The following is a 15752-nucleotide window of genomic DNA, read 5'->3' as shown; positions in this document are numbered from 1 at the left end:
GAATCTTACAGGTTCATTACATTCTCTAATAATTTAATACTAAACTCAAACAGCATCAAATATTTTTAACTTTTTTTATTGAGTTATAGTCATTTTACAATGTTGTCTCAAATTCCAGTGTAGAACACAATTTTTCAGTTATACATGAACATACATACATTCACTGTCCCATTCTCTTTTGCTGTGAGCCACCACAAGATCCTGTATATATTTCCCTGTGTTACACAGTACAATCTTGTTTATCTATTCTACGTGTTGATATCCCAGTCTGTCCCTTCCCACCCCCTGCCCCCCGGCAACCACAAGTTTGCATTCTATGTCTATGAGTATTTTTGTTATTTGTTGGTTTTGTATTTATTTATTTATTTTTTAGATTGCATATATGAACAATCTCATATGGTATTTTTCTTTCTCTTTCTGGCTTACTTCACTTAGAATGACATTCTCCAGGAACATCCATGTTGCTGTAAATGGTGTTAAATTGTCAGTTTTTACGACTGAATAGTATTCCATTGTATAAATATACCACCTCTTCTTTATCCAGTCATCTATTGATGGACATTTAGGTTGTTTCCATGTCTTGTCTATTGTAAATAGTGCTGCTATGAAAATTGGGTTGCAGGTGTCATTTTGAAGTAGGGCTCCTTCTGGATATATGCCCAGGAGAGGGATTCCTGGGTCATATGGTAAGTCTATTCCTAGTCTTCTGAGGAATCTCCATACTGTTTTCCACAGTGAGTGCACCAAACTGCATTGCCACCAGCAGTGTAGGAGGGTTCCTTTTTCTCCACAGCCTTCCAGCATTTGTCATTTGTGGACTTTTGAATGATGGCCATTCTGACTGGTGTGAGGTGATACCTTATTTTAATTTAGATTTGCATTTCTCTGATAATTACTGATATTGAGCGTTTATAAATGTGCCTGATGATCATTAGCATCCATTTCTTAATGTAGAATTTCCCTATGACTGACATGTATAAGAGCATTTATGGTAAATGCACCCTTTTAGGACCTACACCTTTGATTACCAAAAGCATAATTGAAGTTTTTGTTCTGGGATCCCAAGTACCTGTGGTTATATTACTCACAGCAGGCAGCTGGGGTATTATAATATTATAATATTAAATTCCTAAGAAAATTCAAAGGCATATCCTGTCCTTATACTATCTCTATAAGGAGTAATTATAACGGGCTCAATCTGTCTGTGCCAAACAGACTTAAAATCGTTCACCACATGGTCCTCCACCAGCCACGCAGAGCTCGGAACTGCAGGCACTCTCACCCATACAGCATGAGCCTGTAGCGGTGCTCGAGCCCTAACAGTCCCCCACGCCTATGCTATGGTCTGAACCATGGACCAGGCGCCCTAGGCATGGGGTTCAGCACTGGGATGATGTGCCCACTTGGCAGGATTGAAAACCAGTGTTTTTACTGTAGCACTGTAAGAAACTGAGACCCTGCTCTTGAAGAGCCTGTGCAGAGGCTTGCTGGTTCCCCATCACAGCAGGGAAACAGCAGGCTGAACACTGCCTGGGGCTCTGGCAGCTTCCATGGATGCCTCAAGTGGGGCCCCCAGACTATACAGGCTCCTGCTCCAGCCTTCCATGTTCTGGTGCTGCTCCCCACTCAGGTGGTAGCTCCCATTGCCAACAAGAGTGCACACAGTGTGAGAAAATGATGCTGGCCTGGATGTGGCCCTACCTCTGAAAAGACTGTAGGCAGTCACTGCTAGCTAGTGTCCCTTCACACACTCTGGCAGGAGCAATACAAGCACCAGGGCAGAGGCTGCCATCATGAGAACTCACTTTCTCATGCACAACTGAGAGGGGTTGAGGCCAGCTCAGTGGTGCGGCCCCAATCTCTCTGGCCCTGACCCACCCTCTAGCCAAGGTGTGCACACTGGGGAAAAGGTAAAACCAGTACAGAAGGGCCACTGCAAGCCCTCAGGCCTCAGCCACATTCCAAACCAAAGCTGAGACTGCTCTCACACCCAGGAGAACCCAACTCCCACAGAGATCCTGCTCCAGCCCAACGGGACCCTGTGCCACCGCTGATAGGGCTGTTAACAGTCATGGAGCAGAGGAGAAGCCCCTGCTCGAACCTGGAACTGGCTCCAATCCCTTTAACTCCAGCTCTACCGCCCCCATTACTCTGGCTGCCAGCACATCCTGGGGGAAGATGGCAGCCCACGATCAGTTAAGATGCAATTCTTCCCACAGATCCGTTGGGCACAGAAGACTGCATAGGAGTGCTCTCACACAAGGACACTCCTTTAATTCTGGGACAGGTAACTGTTTCACGTAACTTCACAGAGATATAGAAAGTTAAAGTGAGAAGACAGGGATATGTTTTAAGTGAAATAATAAAAAAATAACCATAATGAAGAGAGATAAATAATTTATTTGACAAAGAGGTCAAAGCAATAGTAATAAGAATGATAACTGCACTGGGGAAAAGAACAGATGAACACAGGGAGAATTTTTAAAAAGAACTAGAAAATATACAAAAAGAACCAGTCAGAGCAGAAGTGTAGGTAACATGGAAAATTAGGCAATACAGATGATACATTAGCAATCTGGATGACAGAATAATGAAAAGCACCCAATCAGAAGAGCAAGAAGAAAAAATACATTAAATGAGTTTAAAGGTCTTCTAAGACAGCATAAAACATATTAACATTCATATTATAGGGGTCCCTGAAGGAGAATAAAAAGGGTGAGAAAACATTTGATAAAATTATAGCTGAAAGCTTCCCTAATCTGAAAAAGGAAACAGATCCAGGCACAGGAAACACAGAGTCACAAATGGGATCAGCTCAAACAGACCCACATCAAGACAAATCATTATTCAAAAAGCAAAATTTAAAGATAATGACAGAATTCTAAAAATCAGCAAAAAAGAATCACTTCTTTGTTCTTTTTCCTAACAGATAAAGTGTTATAGATTTTGCAAAGAATGAAAAAAGTTTTGGTTTGTTAGAATGAATGAATGAATAACAGAATTCTAAAGGTAGGAAGAGAAAAGGAAAGCATCACATGAAAGGAAATTCCTCATAAACTATCAGCTGTTTTTCAGCAGTCATTGCAGGCCAGAAGGGAAAGCTATGATTACATGCTAATGTAAACATTTAGCAACATTAGTAAGTACTCAAAGAGAAAAATCTACAACCTAGGCTACTCTAGTCAGAAAAGTTATTAATCACAATTGAAAGAGAGTTAAAGAGCTTCTCAAATGAGCAAAAACTGAGAATTCATCAATCCTAAATTAACCTTACATGGAGTGATAAAAGGTCTCTTTATGTGAAAAGGAAAAATCTGTAACAAAAATAAGAACTTGTTGGGGGAACATAGAGCTCAGCTGTAGACAGTGTGCTTAGAATGCATGAGGTAATGGGTTTAATCCCATTAAAATAAGTAAATAAATCTACCCACCTCCCAAGAAAATTAAAAAGGAAAAAAAGAATTTCTGGGAAGTAGGAAATCCCAGTTTAAAGGCAAAAATGGAGCAATGGCTGTGAATCAACAACTTAAATAAGCTACTACAAAGATTAAAAAACAAAAATTATAAAAACAACTATAATTACAATAAACACTTATAAGAGGTATAGGAAGATGTAAAAAAAAAATCAAAAACCAAACAAAAAAGGGGGAGAGGGACTAAAACATTAAGTGACCTTAAATGACAATCACTTGAAAACAATCAGATATTGTCAAAGAGCAACGTATATGAAACTTATGAAACCATAAATTCAAAAGCTACATTAGATATGCAAAAACAGGTGAGAGAAACACAAATATAACAATAACGGAAATCATCTAACCATAAGGGAATATTCTGAAAGAAGAAGAAAAAGACAGAAATGAACCAAAATTAAAAATATTTGGCAAGGTAGCAGGATACATATTAAGATACACAAATTGGCTGCATTTCTTTACATTAGCAATAAAACAGTAGGAAAAGAAAGTAAAGAAACAGTCCCTTTTAAAATAATATCCAAAACAACAAAATACTTAAGAATAAATCTCACCAAGCAGGTGAAACACTTATACAAGGAGAACAACAAAACGTTGATTAAAGATGACTTAAAATGGAAAGATAGCCCATACTCTTGGATTGGAAGAATTAATATTGTTAAAATGATCATACTACCCAAAGCAATCTACAGAGTTAATGTGATCCCTGTGAAATTGCCCAGGACATTTTTCACAAAATTAGAGCAAATAATCCTAAAATCTATAGGGAATTGCAAAAGACCCAGAATTACCAAAGAATTGCTGAAGGAAAAGAACAAACCTGGAGGAATAACCTTCCCAGACTTCAGACAGTACTACAGAGCTACAGTAATCAAAACAGCAGGATACTGGTACAAAAACAGACATATGGATCAATGGAACAGTATATCGAGCCCAGAAATAAACCCACAAGCTTTTGGTCAATTAATCTTTAAAAAGTAGGTAAGAACATACTATGGAATAAAGATGGTCTCTTCAGCAAATTGTGTAGGGAAAATTGGACAGCTGTATGTAAATCAATGAAGTTAGAATTCTCCCTCACACTTTACATAAAAATAAATTCAAATGGCTTAAACAGTTAAACACATGATAAGACACTATAGAGCACTTAGAAGAAAATGTAGTCAAAACATTATCTTACATATACCTCAGCAATGTTCTCCAAGGGCAGTCTACTCAAGTAATAGAAATAAAAGCAAAAATAAACAAATGGGACCTAATTAAATTTATAATATTTTGCACAGCAAAGGAAACTATAAGCAAAACAAAGACAATTTGTGGAATGGGAGAAAATGTTTGCAAAAGATGAGACTGAAAAGGGCTTAATTTGCAGAATATATAAACATCTCACACAACTGAATTTAAAAAAAACAAAACAAAAACAAAGAAACAAAAACTAGCCAATCCAAAAATGGCAGAAGAACTAAACAAGCAATTCTTTAATGAAGACATACAAATGGACAATAAGCACATTAAAAAAATGCTGAATATCGCTAATTATCAGAGAAATGCTAATCAAAACTACAATGAGGTATCATCTCACACCAGTCAGAATGGCCATCATTCAAAAGTCCAGAAATGATGAATGCTGGAGAGGCTGTGGAGAAAAGGAACCCTCCTACACCGCTGGTGGGAACGCAGTTTGCTGCAGCCATTGTGGAAAACAGTATGGAGATTCCTCAAAAGACTAAAACTAGACTTGTGAAAGGCTTTAGGTCTCAGGGCAGGCTGACAAGCTCCCAAAGACCTGGGCCTCGCCCATTATTCCTCCCCAGGTCGCCTGTGCTCTGGAGAGTCCAGGACGCCACCACTCGCCAGGCAGGGCCACCTGCGCAGGGTGGCTCTGGCCTGAGGCCCAGTCGGAGGTGCTCCGGGCCCGGCCAGCGCCCTCCCACCTCCCGAGGCTGCACCCGCTTTCCCAAACCCGCGTACGAGCGGCGGTGAAGATGCGGGGTTCAGTGACTACTAATGTGGGGGGTTACTACGCACCACGCACCAGGGTGGCGGCCCCGGCCTCACCACCGCACCCCGACCCGCGCGCCCCCACCAGCGCCCCCTTACCTGCCCGGCAGCGGCAGCAGCGGAGGCGACGGCAGGCGGCGGCCCAGACCCCAGGCCATCCCCCTCCTCTGGGGCCTGGCCCTAGAGCACCCGGCTCCAGCCCAGCCCCCACACGCTCTGGGCGGGCTCCGGTGTCCGCGCGTCCGTGCGCGCCCCTTCTCCACCCGCCCGCAGCGTGGACGCTCGGGCTGCAGCTCCTGCAGTACAGGATGTGGTGTGTGAGACCAGACAGGGCCCCATTCCCAATGCTGCCTCTCCCACCACTGACAGGGTCCCCGCATCCATCCAGAACAACCACCGGCACAGGGCCAGGCCTCACCCCCAGCCCCACTTCTCCTGCTCACCGCCCCTCATCATTGACACCTACTCCCAGCCAAGATAGGTCACCAACCAGACCCCCAAGGTGAAGCTTCTCCTCACACTGAGATCCCCGCCCCCACTTTCTGCCCCACCAGATCCTAATCTATGGATCCTGAACCCCAAACTGACCCTTCATACCTCACCCCGAGTCCCCCATTCCAAGATGGCTCCTTCACCCCAAAATTGAAGCCTCAACCCTCAGCTGGGTCACTTCCACTCTGAGCGGCCCCTCACCACTCAGCCTGTCCCCACACTGTATGATTACCCTCACTCTGAGCGCACCCCTAACCCGAGATGACCCCCTCATTCTTCACCCAATGGGGTGGGGCATTCCAGGCTCCAGTCATCATGGCGACAGACACCAGTCAGAGCTCTGGCATAGTTTGTGGGCAAATAGCCCTGTGTCTGAGGCTTTGGGGTTCAGTGGGTGAGAATGGAGGTGGTTCCAATTCCCACCCAGGCACCCTGCCCCCATGCCCTGTGCCTTCTCTAAGCCAGAGGCTCAGGGAGGTCCTAGGCTGCATGCCAGGGTGGTCCTGGGCTGTGCACCACCCACCAGCAGTCCTTGGGTGGGTGATGGCGCAGATGGTGATCCAGATCCCTAGGGCAGAGCCGCTGGGCACATGAACATGCTAGGGGGAGGATGCAGCCAAGCCTGGGAATGGACAGCAGGTGGTTGTCTGCACGAGCTGGGCTCAGCCCAGGTGGGTTCAGGGCTGTGTTCATTCGTGCGGCAGAAAAGGGAAGAGGAACCAGAGCTTTCAAAGTGTACTTGTTAGGAGCCCAAGGCTCAAGAGCAAAGTGCGAAGCGGTTTTGGCTAGGCCATCTTGGAATGCTCTGCAACGCTGGTCGCTTGTATCTGGGGAGCCTGATCATTGATAGGCAAGTGAGAAGTTCCCCGCACCCTATACGGTATAGTTAACAGGCAATTGAAGATATTTTGACAAGTAATTTTAATCATGAATAAGTGTTACTTTCTCTGCTGGAGAGCAGTTCTATCCACAGTCATGGTGAATCTGGCAGGGTTCTTGCTGAATCCCTGCCAGGGGCAGAGGAGGACCTGCCCAGAAACATCCTCTTATCTCTCACCAAAGGCACTGTAATAGAAAAGAAAAAGAACAAAACTGACTCCATGCTAGATCTGTTCCTTTGGCTTTAACCCTGTGCCCTGTTTTCTAGGCTTAGTCTTGCTAGCTCAGAACCTTTTGTTAAAGAATGTTGCCTTTAGCCTGAAATATACAAGACAGCCTATTCCCAAGACTCTGACCTTTAAGGATATTAACACTTTTGAACTCATATAAAGATGATAAGTTGCAGAATAGAAAATCATTTTTGTTTTGTTGCAGGATTTACAGGGGCACAATGACATGAATCATGTGGAGAGCTGCAAGAACAAAGGATTCCAAGAACTAATAATTCCTACACCAAGAAGTTTGTAACAACCAATCACACCCCTTCCCCTTTCAAGTATAAAAGGAGCCTGAATTCTGATTGGGGAAGAAGTTTCTCCAGGACATTTGTCTGTCATCTTCTCAGTCTGCCGGCTTTCCAAATAAAGTAGCTATTCCTTGCTCCAACACCTCATCTACTGATTTATTGGTCTGTCGTGTGGTGAGCAGAACGAGGTTGGATTCTGTAACAGCACCTCACACCTTCCCAGTACAAGATGACTTTTGTGTCCTGTCTGAGAAAAGAGCCAAACAAAAAAACAGTAAAATATACTCAACTCTATTATACTCAGAGAAATGCAAATGAACGTGAAATGCTATTTTCGCACCTATCAAACTGGTAAACATTTACAAAGATGTTCCCAGTGTTGGGAACACTGCCGGGAAGACTTCAAAAGCTGCCGGTGGTGGTGGTGTGTAAAGGGTACACCTTGGAAAGCATCCATTGTTAGTATCTATCAAAATTTAATGTGCAAACACTCCAGCCAGCAGATTAAGGTCTTCAGAGAAAATTTTTACTCCATATATTTCAGTATTGCTTATGTTTTCACGGAAAACATGTATTACCTGAGGAATTTTAAATACATTTTATAAAAAGAATCCTGAACTTTAGGCTTCTGTAAACATTTTCTTATGCTTTGTAAATTTACTACTCTGGAAAACAACAACAACAAAAAAATCAAATGTACATTCTGTTTTTTTCCAGAAGTAATCAGCAGCAAAACTTGAAAATGTAGAGACTCTGAATTTGTCTTTGGGAGAGCTCTGCAAGAGCCCCAAGGACAGACTCAGTGGTTGCAGGGTTAGGGTTAGGGCCTGGGAGGGGCCAAGGAGATGGGTGGGATAAGCCTAATTTTAGATATCACCTTGAAAACAAGACTGTGTCAAGAAGCCCGGAAGTCCCTACCTTCCATTCTCAATGAATCATGATGAAGGAGGAATAATAAAATGGTCGCACTTAGGTTAACAGACTGCTTATTCTGATGCTTGCCCTTAGAATGGTTAATGAACATGACCGACCAGTTGCTACCCACAGTTCCAGGCCCAGTGTTAAAACTACAGCCATTGATCTTACTGTTTCTATGTTATTCCAGTAATCGAAAGTCATAATCATGCTTGGTCTCTGAGTCCTTCTCCAGGGAGAAAGTCAAAGGACTGTAACCGGACTGTAACCTTACAAAATAGCCTGAATTACCAAGAAGGCCACACCATGACTGCTAAAGAGATAAAGTGATCTAAACACTATCCTCTATAGAATTGGTCGCCTGGAGGCATCATGACGCCATTCTGAGTCTTCTGATGAGAACATGATTCTGTCGGTTGTTATGAATGCTTTGTTGTTTAAGCTATGGCTATATAATTACCCTGCCCCATTGCCAAGTTGGGCACACAGTTTTGAAGGGATTAGCCTGCTGTGAGTTTCCTTTGCCTGGATGAGTAATAAAGCTGCCTCTTTTCTTGTAAGCTCCAAGACCCTGTCTCTGTGTCATTTGGCTCATCAGGGATGGGAGCTGATCTTTCATCAACAATGAGGCTCATGAGATAAACATACAGGCAATCACCAGGACCTCTGGATCCACCATGCACCAATATTAAAAACTGATGTAAAACCACAGAACACCTACTAAAGAACACTCTACCAGAGGTACGGTGGGGCGTGGGGGTTGCATGAAGGGGCATGGCATGAAACAGTGCACGTTTCACAGGCGCACAGTGCCGCTGTGAAAGAAAATAAAAACTCTATCCAGTAGAAATTAAAGTCCTCCTTCTTCATGGGGATACTGAAGAATGTTAAAAATGTATATATGCACACCTTTTCAAAGCAGGTCAAATAAGCTCGGCCTTCGGGGCTGGGGAGGCTTCAGGAATGGAAACCCTGCGTGTCCATACGGCAATGGCTGGGGCAGGTACTGCCAACACAGGATGAGCCTGTACCCCAGGGACCAGACGTACTGTCAAAATAAACCCACTGCAAGCACAAACATTGATGAGTCAAAAACCATGAAGTTGAGGTTACAAAACAAAGCCAGGATCCAAACACAGCCCCCTCAATGTCACTACAAACAAAACGTGGGAAACCAACTCAGAACACTTCAACAAATAATATGGATCCCTTGATTCTCCCAAACACAGCACAGGGGGCCTGTGCCCTGATCCCTGGCATCTTTTAGGTCTGCATGTCCACATTCCTGTGCTTTGAACATCTCCTATAAGTTAAACTGTAACCCCTTGCATATCCAGGCAATCTTATCTGGATAAAAGCTAAATTCCTGAATATTTAAACAACATTTTGCATTATTTCTAGAACACAGCAGGGAAGGCCACCCACCCAAAGCACAGTGCCTGAGGCAATGGGTGGGGGCAGATGACTGTCCCAGAGCTTCAGGCATTCTGGACTTCCCAGCAATTTTCAGGAGTTCTAGGAATGTGACCTTAGTCATTCACTCATTTATGAGTTTTATAAAATTAACTCATTCTGTTGTTAAAGTCCATAAGAGGTGCACCTTTCACAACACAGTGTCACAGAATTACAACCCTTACACCTAGGAGCCCATCTCTGCATCTAGAAGCACATGGTTAAAGAAACTTCCGTGTACTGAGCCCTCTTTGGAGGAAGCTAGTAACATTAGCCTGAATGGCCTTTATTGGCTGAGAGTCCTGACAGTTTGCTGGTGTAAGTTCTTTGTTAACAAAGATCAAGTGAGCTGTCCCTTTCTGAAAGCTCAAATTAGTGAGTTTTACTCCGGACAAGTTAAATTTAAAGGGCAACGCATGGAACTTTCTAGCAATCAGAGCTGTCTGAGCTGCCTCAGGAGACAGTTCCTCATCATGGGGGAATGGCACAGAGGCTGATCTGAACAGGGAGGGCATCTTGGCTTGATATCAGGTTATTCTGGAGACGTGGGCCATGGCACCAGGAGTATCTGTGTGCTGCTGGTTACACCCGCTTCAGCAAAGACTCACACAGAACTGCCACATTCCTGCAATCTGTCTTTATTGAAATCGAAGGAAGTACTTTGGTAACATGTGGAGAACAGGGACAATCTGTAAACTTTAAGATCAATGTGACCTTGAAAATCTACTTTATAACTTGATATAACAGAATTTGGAGCACATTGACCTGTATTACAATTTTAGTTCTGTTTGAAAAAAAAAAAACCCAAAAGGATTTGCACCATACATCAATTCTGGTTTCCTGCAGGGTATAAGCCTGAGGAACAGGGTGAGAAAACTCCACTTTGTTTTATGCAGTTATATATATGAATGTTGACACACGTAGATGTCATATTATGTATAAGTCATATATATCTTATATCTAGTGTGTATGTAGTTGTTCAAAAAGTATTTGTTGTTTTGAAATTTTAAGAAATTTGCTACTCTATAAAATATAAACAATTTACACATTGCAACAGGGAAGGAATTTGCAACAATTTCACAATGTGATTTAATTTACATTTAAATCAAATGATTGATTTCTTCTAATTTATTTACCTCATTTTTCATGTTAAAACACTACAATGGCCTTAGTGACTATATCAAAATGTAAACATAATGATGGAAAATATACAAAAGCTCATTTTCCACCAGTATTTGTCACTCTTTCCATTTCTTCATTAGAAGCACCCAAGTTGTGGTCTTCTTGGTAACTCAGGCTATTTTATAAGGTTAAGTCCTGTGACCTTCTCCCTGGAGACCAAGCGTTATTATAGATTTTGATTACCTAAATAAAGTAGAAAGTGTAAAATCAATAGCTTCAGTTTTAACAATAGGCCTGGAACCGTGAGTAGCAACCAGTTCATCAGGTCAGTTGACCGTTTTAAGGGTGTGTATGAGAAGAAGCAATCTGTTAGCCTAAGTGTGGCCATTTTATTAATTCTACTTCAAAATCCCCACTGTAAGTTTCTCATTCCATTTCTATGGAAATAGGGAGATGGACGTCGTGTTCATCTGGCTGCTTCCTGCTGAATGGGTGTGTTTTTTGGGGGGGTCCTTGAAATGGAACAAGCCAGCCTGATCTTGCCATATGGCTGGGGATTCAGAAAGAGCCTTAGCTGTTTGTTTCCTGCACATTAGACATCAGAAAACTGTTAGTATAAATATATATATATATATATATATATATATATATATAAACTTTTGTTAACAGAAGTGAAAACAGAAACTGTAAAATTCCCGAAAGAATGCATTTGAGACCTTGAAGTCCATGAAAAGAGGCCAGAAAATCAGGTGTTAACTTGAGATGTAACTTCTCCCACATATGCATCTGAATCCCCTACATTATGTATTTGTTGCTTCACGTCCTCTAGGGCAGTTGAGATGCTCCTGGACTCATCTGGTGTGAAAGCATGACAGGCAGTATGGATCTAGGAACTCAATAATTACAAGAGGAGAATTTAAGCCCATTAGGTTGTAGCTACAAGTTGCCAGCAGACACTGCTTTGAGAATGGCGGTGGCATCCCAATTTTGACATCGCTCAGAAAACTCAAGTTCTCAGCAATACAGAAACTTGTCTGAAATCACATCTACAATGTTTACCTAGTTTTATGTTGAATTTCTGAACTATAGTTATTTCATTTTGATTTTCAAATGCATTTCTCTTCTTAGTGGACAAAGCAGATGTCACCATTAATGATTTTAGTGCTTTTCTGGATATGAGGAGATGCAAGAATTTGGGCCCATAAGATCTTTTCCTGAAAAAAATCTAGCTATTTGAAGGTCTGTTCAGCCAGTTTTCCCAGAGCACAGAGTGCCTCATTCCTGACCTTAACCCTGAACTCCTTTAAGGGTGTGTTGGAGGTCAGCAGCTGCAGTGGCTCATGATTTAATCCAAGCAGAGTTAGAAGGCAAGTGCCAACGTGACCCAATCCTTGTAGAGGCTGATGGCAAGTGCCCGCATGATCATACATTTGACCATGGCTTGGCACAACCATTTCATCCCACGGAGCTTGGACTGCTTATTCCTATGCCATGCACGGATTATGTTGATAGGCCACTCATAGTGCTATTACAGGACTAGGCCTTATTAACAGTAGCAAAAATTATCCAGACCACCTGTCTTACTAGTCTGTTATGGTCCAGGAGAATATTCCCTCTTGTTGCTTTTTCCCATATCTAGGGTCACACCATTACAATCATTGGTCTCATGCAGAAACATATATCTGGTCTACTGTTTCAAGCTGCCTTATTGTTTTATCAGAGGCTCAGTCACACTTTTGACACATTTGGTAATGCAAGAAACAACAATTTTGTAAAACAGGCAAAATACAAATAATATAGTTAGCAACATTAGTAAGGTCATAAGTAAGAATTTAAAACAAGAACTTTCATTAGGTGCAGCTCAGTGTATCTCCAGGTCAACTGACTTAATCTGTTCTGTACCAATACAGATCTTTAGGGAAGATGTTATGCAGGCATTGTTCATAAGACTCCTAGACAAATTTCCTAGTGTTATTAGGTTGCTTATCCATACTATAGTTCAATTTTTAAAATTTTTTCCAAACATAAGAGAACCTTTAAGCTTACATGTCCATATCCTGATATTAACCATACAAGTCTTTTCCATAATTGAGGAAAGTTATATTCTTTGGCTGAAATTTTGTTTGTTGCCTTGATTGAGCTTGAGTGATATTATAAAACAATTCATATGTATGGCCAGGCTCAGATCAGGTATTATTAAGTAGCCAGGAGAGGGCTCCAACTTTGTAATGTCAATAGTGGCCTACATAGAACTATAATTTCTTCTTTTATTTTTCCTAGATTAAATTTTCTAAGGACTATCTAGTTAGAGCCTTGGAGTAGGGAAACCAACCAAGATAACACAGAAGCACTAGATATAGGTAATTGACCATAAACCTAACAATTGGATTAGTTCATAATCAAAGGTAAGAGCAATTATCAAAATAATTGGTATATAGGTCTGGTCCGGTGTCTTCGGTCAGCTGTCTACCTCAGATGACATCTTCTTCTCTTTCTGGTCTGCTAGCTTCTCCATTTGAGCATTGACTTAAGGTTAGCACTACTCTATAGGCCACTCCAGTTCAAGGGCTCTTTTGGACTGGAAATTAATCCAAAAGTCAATTTACTTTAGCTTTTGCTGTGTTAGTTAAGAGTACCTGATAAAGGGTCCTTCCATTCAAGCTGAAGATAGTTCTTTAAATCATGTCTGTTCCAGTGTGTATAATCCCCTGTTTGCAGGTCATGAGGCATTGGATCTTCATCCAAGGATAAATTACTGAGCCTCACAAAGAAACCTAGAGTATTCTTTTAATAATTCAATTAAACTCTGCAGCAATGTAACATAACAGCAAGGAATGGTCTGGGAAGTGAGTATTAGTAAATATAGACCTCAATTAACAAAACTAGAATTTAATATTCACTAAAATCTAATCATTTTCTCTCTAAAGTTACCCTCAATTTTATCATATATAGCCAAATCAAGAAAAATTTGCCCACAAATTAACTCTGATTATTTAATCATATAGGCTCTTTTAAATTGGCTGTGCCAGAACTTTTAATAAGGATTCTGTGGCTGGAATTTTAATAAGGTCTCCTAAGGCCAGGAAAGTCATGTCAAGGGCTTGTCACAGATTTTGCCTTATAGATTTAAGTGAAGTATTTTCTCTTTAAGGTCCTCAAAATGCCTTGAGATTCCTATACCTGTTAGGAGGTAATCTTCCTAATTTATCTGATAGAGCCACTGGGAATTTAAAAGTTTCATGTCTCTGGAGGGACCAGATAGAGAGAAAAGATAACTGTTCCAAGTCTGCTTACATAGGTATAAGTTATCAAATTGCTGTGTCATAATTAATTAAGGAGAAGGGTTTATTTATATCTGGAAAACACAGATTAAAGAGCCAGTAATATTTTAGACAAAACCAAAAATTATAAACATATTCATCAGTTTACTCAGCCCCATGTAACTAATCTTTTTGTTGTTGTTAACAGCTTTATGAAATCAGAGTTTCCATCAGAATTTTAAAATTTCTTACCCAGTTTAGTTCAGTATTATACTTTGAAATTTATTAGAAACCAGTAAATCTCCTTGAAGAGAAAGCAATTTTGCAAAAGCATCAGAATAAAACCATAACTGTCTATAAGTGACAGAAGACTTAATAGCATGGTTAAACAATTATTTACACTGTAATTTGTAAACAGACCTGGTCACAATAATCAGAATTATGATTAGTAACATTTCAGACATACCAGATTTTTAGGGATTCCATATAATTTTTATAATACCTATATTAATATTTTCTCATACAATATAAACTAGGAAGACTTATTATTCATTGGTCAATACTTCCCATGTTATTTAACATACCACATGAAACTTACTAGTTTAAAATCTCTCTTTCGGATGTTTCAGGGGCCCTCTGAAGCATCCCAGATTTAGCTGGAGGTCAAAAGAAGTCTGATTAAAATTTGATATTTGGGAAGCTTGTTATAGTTTCAAAACACTTGGTCAAATAAAAATATAGGTCACTTTGAAACATTACTTATTCATTAACAATAAAATATTTCAAAGATAAATACAGAACAGATCACTTAAGGGATAAAAGAAACTTTAAAATCTGTTACTAAAAGCAGATTAACATTTTAAGATAACATTGTTCTCTCAACAGAGAGAAAGCGAACTAAATCTAGCCTTGTACCCACTTACTTTTAGTATTAATTTTCTGGACTAAATTCATTTTAAACTTAGCCAATCCAGACCATGTATAAAACTATTTTCTCATGTTTCCTCTTTCACAAACCTTCCACAAATTTCTCTATCCATATAATTTTGTTCCATATTTTCTTTTCCATTCAGAAGCAAGTAGCTTTAGGACAAAGTCACTTTTTTTTATTAACAAAACATAATTCCATTTCTTATATCTTCTTTTAATGAAAACATTCATCTTACTTTCCTAGTATACTGAGATATTTCCCTTAGTAGTAGAGAATATTTCAGGGTGGCGCCACATATTTATTAATATTTATTGCTAACTATCTATGGTTTCTCTGTAAGAGGAAGTCAATATTCAGCAATAAATCTTTCAATGTCTTATTTTATCTGAAAATGAAGTGGCTATTTAATAAACTTCCATCATTTAACTTAATTTAGCACCATTATAAAATTTAAAGTTACCAAATATATGGGGAGATCATTTTGTCGCCGATAGGTGCAACTGGTGTTCCAGGTTCTTGTCCCGTCCCAGAAAGGATTCAGAGACAAGACTTAGACGTTAAAAAGGTACAGTGAGGATTTATTAAAGGATGGATAGTACACCCTCAGGGGAGAGCGGGCAGGCTCAGGTGAGCAGCTGCCCTGAGTTTCTTTGGCAAGTTAGTTACATAGGGTGAAAAAATGAATGGACGGAATAATCATT

Source organism: Camelus bactrianus, chromosome 23 (genome assembly GCF_048773025.1).
Source record: "Camelus bactrianus isolate YW-2024 breed Bactrian camel chromosome 23, ASM4877302v1, whole genome shotgun sequence".
In the NCBI taxonomy this organism is placed as follows: Eukaryota; Metazoa; Chordata; class Mammalia; order Artiodactyla; family Camelidae; genus Camelus; species Camelus bactrianus.
The sequence above is the reverse complement of the archived record's forward strand: the minus strand, read 5'-3'. Positions refer to the sequence as shown.